The 7,276-nt window shown below is 29.3% G+C and overlaps 1 protein-coding gene and 1 long non-coding RNA gene across 2 annotated transcripts in view; both read left to right on the top strand.

The window, feature by feature from the left end:
* Window positions 1-6,189: 6,189 nt before the first annotated feature.
* LOC119632302 lies at window positions 6,190-6,896 on the top strand. The gene is made up of 3 exons (XR_005246768.1): window positions 6,190-6,535; window positions 6,645-6,710; window positions 6,805-6,896. It is a non-coding gene; the product is annotated as an uncharacterized LOC119632302 (long non-coding RNA).
* Window positions 6,897-6,923: 27 nt separating this feature from the next.
* Window positions 6,924-7,276, top strand: part of LOC119632533 — a 30,968-nt gene continuing 30,615 nt past the window's right edge. The window contains exon 1 of the mRNA XM_038025469.1: window positions 6,924-6,963. The gene's annotated coding sequence lies outside the window, so the exon portion shown is untranslated. The remainder of the gene's footprint in view (window positions 6,964-7,276) is intronic.

Genomic DNA, 7,276 nt, shown 5'->3' with positions numbered 1-7,276 from the left:
CTCTTTTAACAGATTTCGTGAGTTACAAAGCTCTTTTAACAGATTTCGTGAGTTACAAAACTCTTTTAACAGATTTCGTGAGTTACAAAGCTCTTTTAACAGATTTCGTGAGTTATAGTGCTGGCGGTTCTGCAAAGTAAACAATCTGGCAATTTAAGTTGTTAGTTGGGCACTCAACCATTTTTAACAATTTTTTTATTTATTATAAACGATTCTGTGCTTTGCCTTTCAATGTAATTTGAAGAAAGAAGAATACTTATGCTAATTTGCAAATCCGTCGGCAAAAGTCCCCCAAATTTATATATTTTATTACTGCGTAAAAACAACGCAAGTGCATGGCAAACGTAAATAAAAATTAGAATTTTCAGCAATAGACACACACGGCATTAGTTCTACAAAAACAAATACGCAAAACATTTTACAAAATAGTAGTTTTTTTTTAACAAGGTTGTCCGAACACACCATGGGGAAATTGTTATGAAAATTAAGCGAAGCTGCAAACCACTCTTAGCCTATTATAGTAACGGATAAAGCTATTCATTCACTCAGTGGTGAATACGCAGTTAAATTGAAACCAACTTAAATCACTCAGCAACTTGGAAACTTACTTCTATCGAAGAGAAAGCATTCAAGATATCAAATTAAAAAGCTTTATTGCATTTGTACTTTAACAACCGCTTAATTGTTCGTTTTTTCAATTTGACTATCATTATATGGATAAGAATTATGCTAAAGGCTTGTTCCAGGCTTGTTTGGCATATAACATATCTCATCGACATAATACACACGTGTTACTTTATTTATAAATCTGCAAATAGACGCATATACGATTGTATGAATTTTCATAATTTCAGTTCACTGCAACTCATGTTGCTTCATATTTTATAAGTTGGCAGTATGTTGGTATCTTTATAAAAGAAGAAAGAAAAAATTACTTTATATTCATTTGATGTTTCAATGTGAACTTGTCTGATACTTTGTGTGAAGTGTATGCATTTTTTTATAGATTTAAAAATTTTATATTTTCCTTAATCTTTATTATTTCTTTATAATTTTTAAAAATTTCTGCTTTTAGATAATATATAGTTTATAAATAATTTCTACATACATTTATATAATATACATTTTATTTTATATTGTGTATATATGCAATGAAGAATACATTCTATAAAAAAAAAAAAGAGCCAAATAGTTGACTTGATGCATTGCACACATACATTCATTCAACACCTACATTGCTTACACATATATGCTGTATCACTGCTTTTTATCATTATACAGCAACAAATATATGCTTCACATTATTGATGACTGCAGAAACCCATATTTATTGGTAAGTTATCCTTTTGCCTGTATAGAGGCAAAATGTTATTCGACGAACTAATGGTAATTTTAAATTTTTTAAAATGGAAAACAAAATTTAAATCATAATTTATTATATATTTAAGCAATATTAATGATATATCGATATTATTATTTGGATCAAAAAATAATTGCAAGAGTGACGTTGGCGCAGTACGCATGCATGCATCCATTTAAAGTTGAATTGAATTGGGTCTACTTGCTTCTATTAAAATAAGGGGACATTCTTTCATACTCTCTTCTTGGGTTCTTGGGTCACTCTTCCTATTAAAATGCCCTTCATTTTCATTATGCGAATATTAACATGTATTTGAATTTCTCTTTTTATTTGTTAAATATAATATGCAGTTTTAAATCATTCATAAACTTTGCGTAAATTCTTAGGAAATTTTTTTATATATTTTTTTTTTTTTATTATTTATCTAATCGAACATAATAAGCAAATGAAAACAAGAAAATAGCAATAATGATGTATGTTTGTTTTCTGATTCTCTTCGCTTTCTTTGGCATCGAAAACTCGAATTTAATAAAAACTCCGAAAGTGCTGAGAGCATTTCATTATCGAAACTAATTGAACTACGTTCTCTTTTGCAGACATAAGTGAACGCGCGCGTAGACCTGCAAATACGGCAGCAGAGGGTAAAGTGTAAGCAGAAATGCTTGCGATGGTTTTGTGTATTGTTAAGAAAAGATGCCAATCGAGCCAAAACAAAATAAAAAGCAAAACAACAACGTAAACATTACGATGTACATTGTTAAGGTATAAATCATAGTCGCATACCAATAACAGCTAAGGTAAAAATTATTACCAAAACACAACATAAATGAAGGAAATAAAAAAGTGATGTTAATTTATTCATTTGTGTTGTGAGATTCGGCGTATTTTCTTGTTTTTTTTTTTTTTTTTTTTTTTTTTTTTTAATTTAAACATTATTATTAAAAAAGGATTTCATTTATATAAACGAAAATTTCTATGCCGGGATAAATGCAAATTGCTAACTTATCTGTCGCAGTGGGAAAAAATGACAGATAATGCTGAACTCCGTGATTACCAACGCCAGGTTACCAACTGCAACAATGGCATAGTATATGATAAAAATATTAATAAACAACAAACCGTCATAAATGGTTATAAATCATATTTAAAAAAATTATTCCAAGAAGCATCTCGATTGAAAGTTGTTATGAAGCTAAAATATCCTTGTGCGGCAAATATCTACTTGGCCTAGACATGATTCTTATTCTTTCTTAAAATATGATCACAAATTACTGATGTCGTCGCTGTGGTCACACTTTTCCCACTCCCGTGGACACCGACTTCTTAACCATCAATTTATTGCTAAAACAATCAATATCGCATCGGAATTTTACTTTTAATTTAGGCATCTACATAATAAAAAAAAAAAAAAAAAAAAACCACAAAAAAAAAGAACGAACATTGCAATGGAAGTCATTAAGTGAATTTCATTGATCTAAAACGAGGAAGGCTTAAGTCCACTTATATGCATTAAAATTTTATTTTCTTAATAAATTTTGCAAAAAGTTTAAATTTGCATTGAATTGAGTTTTTAAATAACCACAACTAATCTATGTTAAAATGATGACAGTCTTCAATAAATTTTGGGTATTATATCCTTTACGCATCTATCGACACATATGTAAGGTATATAGTACGTTTTCTCTCACTCCTTAATACCAAATATTGCGTATTTCAAGTTAGAATAATTTTAACTGAATAAAAATATTAGAAATGTTTAGTAGAAACGCGCGGTTATTGGCCTACGACAAGTTATAAGATATTTAAAATCACATTTTTAAATTATTTAGCAGAGTATTTCAGCAGTAGTAATCCTGGAGAAATGGCTGTTCGTTGACTGAAATTTATTAAACCCATTTATTCCCTTCCTATACTTATGGTCATGGAAAGTTCATATCAAAAAATAATAAATAAAATAAATAAATAAAATAAGCGTATATTCGTTCTCATTTGTTTTGCATGTATTCCGCTTTGAGAATGAGCGTATATTCGTTCTCAATTGTCCAAATAGTTGTGTTTCTAAGTTGAGAATACACCGAAACGCTAATTATGGCTCAAAATTGCACTTTTGATCTTCATTGCCAAAAATATGGTAAAACGTTGTTGAAAATAGTAGAAAATATTGTGGTTTATATAATTATTCTCAATAAATGCCTTTTTCAAGTGAGAAAATAACTAAAATTAATGCAACAACCACCTACGCTTTGGTGATGTGAATATGAAACTTTAATTTCAATTCGCACTTTTCCATGATTAGTACGCCGACGAGAAGTGCTGGCAAAAGAAATTATAATAAATTTCGCAACGTAAACTGGACTAATGATGATAATTATCTAATTTAGAACAGAGTAACTATATTCTTCATATACTTTTTTTTGAATAATTTTTATCTCAAATAATATCTCATTTTCTCACTTTTTAGAGTAAAGATGTTTTAGTTACACATGAGATTTTTGATGATTACGGCAAAGATTATTATTATTATCACGGAGGCGGGAAAACAAACCAACCATAAGAACCATATCTTAACTAGTTTTTTTTTCTCCATCATTTGCGGGTAACTTTTAAGCCGATTTATAGCAAATTTTAATTTTTAAAAATAAAATGAATATATGAATGTATGTGTACTTCATATTACATTATAACGATTTCACAAAACGATCTATTATCGAACGTCTCACAACAGTTGGCAACAGTGACGGTAAACAAAATAAAATCATATACAATCTAAACGCACTTTGTCAGCTTTTCAAAAACGACAGGTAGAGAGAGGAACATAGTTGGTTTAAGACCAACTTCATAAGTGCTATATATAAGAGTAAATGCATTTATTATTATATAGTTAATTTTCAATCAATATAAATAAGAATGGGATGGGTATTTCAAGGATGGGTTTCCCCTGAAAAAGACGTTCCGATCACCGGGTATCAAGATTGTAATCACGCGTAATCCGCGAAACTTTGATGAAGAAATCATTCTTCAAAATCGTATCGAAGAACTGAGAAGAAAGGAACGTAGATTTACACATAGTTACACTTGTCGCATCTACAAAGACGATCTACATAGTCCACACATAGTCAAAAGTGGATATTATCAATGTAGAGACAATCGGATGATAAAAAAAAAAGAAAAAAATAGGCACTGAAGCCAGCTTTGGCCTGATCAATTAATTCGATAGTAAGCAAACAACATATCTAAAGTATATAAACAGAAAAATGAATAAAAACATTTGTCTTAAACTCGACACAAGTGTCTTCTCAGGAAAATTTTATAGAACGTTTAAATGTAAAAATGACTCAAGTTTGTTGATTAACACGCCCACGTTGATTCCTACGCCTAATAACTATAAATTTGGATAAAATGGATTTGAATGTATAGCTTTCAACGGCAAGAATAAATTCCGAATAAATCGTAATACACATATATGGAATGTAGAGTTTTTCAATTGATTTTCATTTGAAACGAGCGACGAAATATTGCAATGGTTATTGAAGTTAGTTGCATAGCATCTGAACGACGCAATAGTCGAATGTATGTATGTACTTATTTATACAGTATTGGTAGTTGCAGGTATAAAATTGTTGGAGTTTATTTCAAAATCTACTTCATTTACATGTTCGTAATGTTTTGTCAGAGGCTTTATATTAAAGAAGGCATACCTTTTCCTTATTCTTTATAACCCTACGATGGTTGTGGTGTACGTAAGAAAATAAGTCAAAAAGGTGTTTCAAGTGTGCGTTTTATAAATACAAAAAACAGCAACGAAAATATCTGAAAACAATCTTGAAGCCAAACAGTACAAAGTGTTACTTTGTTGTGTGTTTCGTATAAATTGTTTTTTTTTTTTTTTTTTTTTTTCTATTTTCAAGTTGTTCTACTTGTTTCGGAGAATAAACGTTAATTCAACATAATACTCAAAACTGGATCTGAGCGCATAGAAGATACCATATAATTATTGTTGTAGCTTTTGCCACTGGGGCTCTAACAAATAGTGATGGTAGAATTAACCATAAGAAAAAACCGTCATAATTAGTGTTTTATTACTTCTCCTTTTCTCTCTCTCTCTCTCTCTCTCTCTCTCTATTTCTCTCTATCTCTCTCTCTCTCTTTCTGTCTTACTATCTATATATCTATCTATCTTTCTCTAACTCTTTTTCTCACTTCCTGTCCATCTCTCAATTTTAAATTCTGGTTCTCTCCGCTATATTCGTATACTTGTGACTGACGATTGTCTCCTCATACACATGCAAATCTACGGGTAGTTATTCCACTCATAGAGCATGCTTAGTGTGCTTAGTGTTTTCAAGTTGGTCCGTCTTAGACTGGTCTATATGATATGGATGCATTTATTCCCGCAACGTACCGCGCCTTTTCTGGCAAACAGCCTCTGATTGCGAAACCAAATTTAGTAGTTATTTTAGTAGTTATCTACCTTTGGTGAGCTCGGTTTGTTTTAAGATACCAGCACTAGACCAGCTAGTTGTTTGCCTTTTTCTTTTTTCTTTCATTTTTTACTCTCTTTAAGTTTCGCGTGTCAAAGAAAAAAACAATTAATGTGAACAAATTAAACAAAAAACAAAAAAAAGATCAAAGAAAGTCTAAACATCTACATTTACGAAAGAAAAAAAAAAGGGAAAAATTATTTATATTAACGGAAATGAAAGAATATCTGTTACCCCTTTGTTGTGAGCATTTGAAATAAAAAACAAAAAAAAAAAAAAAAATAAAAACCCAAATAATATATTTTTTGAAACTTTTCAAAAATGTTATTCAAAGAAAAAAGAAGAAACTACCACACAGTTTATTGATTTTATATGTTTGGCATGATTGTGCATGAATGCAAAAAAAAAAAAAATAGCATATACTTACTAACATCACAAAATTAAAGCGGAGAGAAAACTAATTCACCATAACGTCGTTGCCGAAGAGTGGTAGAAAATGGTGAATTGTTTAATGTGTGTAGTGTTAAAGCACAACACATCATCTTACATGTATAAATATAAATGGATATACGTTAATGGGTTTGTGTGTTCTTACCACACAAGTTTAAGAGTCCGATAGGCCGTTAAAAAGGAAATCTAACCATTCTAGGAAAGGAGTGTAATAATATATATATCTTTTAAGCAAGGGATATATGTATGTATAGATATATATATATATAAAGAAGAAAGAAAAATTTTTGTGCAATTTCAATATAAAAATTTAAAAAAAAAAAAATTTTTTTTTTTTATATCGTTTTTTACAGAAAAACATGTTTTTACATAACGAACATTTTTCACTTAGCATTGTTTGACTATTCATGTGTATGTTTGTGCGTATATACATATATGAATATACATAAATATAAATATATATATAAATATATATATATATATATATATATATATATATGCATACATGGCTAGGTAATATTTTCGCATTATTGATTATTTTGCTAAACAAAGTGAGAAAGATAAAAATAAAAAAAGAAACACAAGAATATATATATTTTCCGTCCCTGCTTGATCTCTGGATTTTTTCTTATCTTAAATAATTTGAAAAAAAATTTCAACTGAAATCTTCAAGTAAGTATGTTAATTGATTTTTCACTACATCAAAAAAAAATAAAAATAAAATAAAATAAATAGATAAATAAACAAATAAACAAACAGAAGCGAGCTTAACAATATCTTTCAATATTTTAATTAGAAACTTCATTCTTTTAATAACGATTTCTACATTAAAACAAAATGCCGGTTTTTTTTTGTTTCCAATTGTAACGAAAAATATATATTTATGAAAATATTTCATTGGTCGGAAAATCTCTTCACGTACCGTACGACTAAAGGGGTTGGTGAGGGAGACGGATGGAGAAGATGGTTGGGAGAGTGTGTGGGG

Source organism: Glossina fuscipes, unplaced genomic scaffold, assembly GCF_014805625.2.
Source record: "Glossina fuscipes isolate IAEA_lab_2018 unplaced genomic scaffold, Yale_Gfus_2 1, whole genome shotgun sequence".
In the NCBI taxonomy this organism is placed as follows: Eukaryota; Metazoa; Arthropoda; class Insecta; order Diptera; family Glossinidae; genus Glossina; species Glossina fuscipes.
Note: the sequence above shows the minus strand (reverse complement) of the source record. Positions and strands in the feature narration are given on the sequence as shown.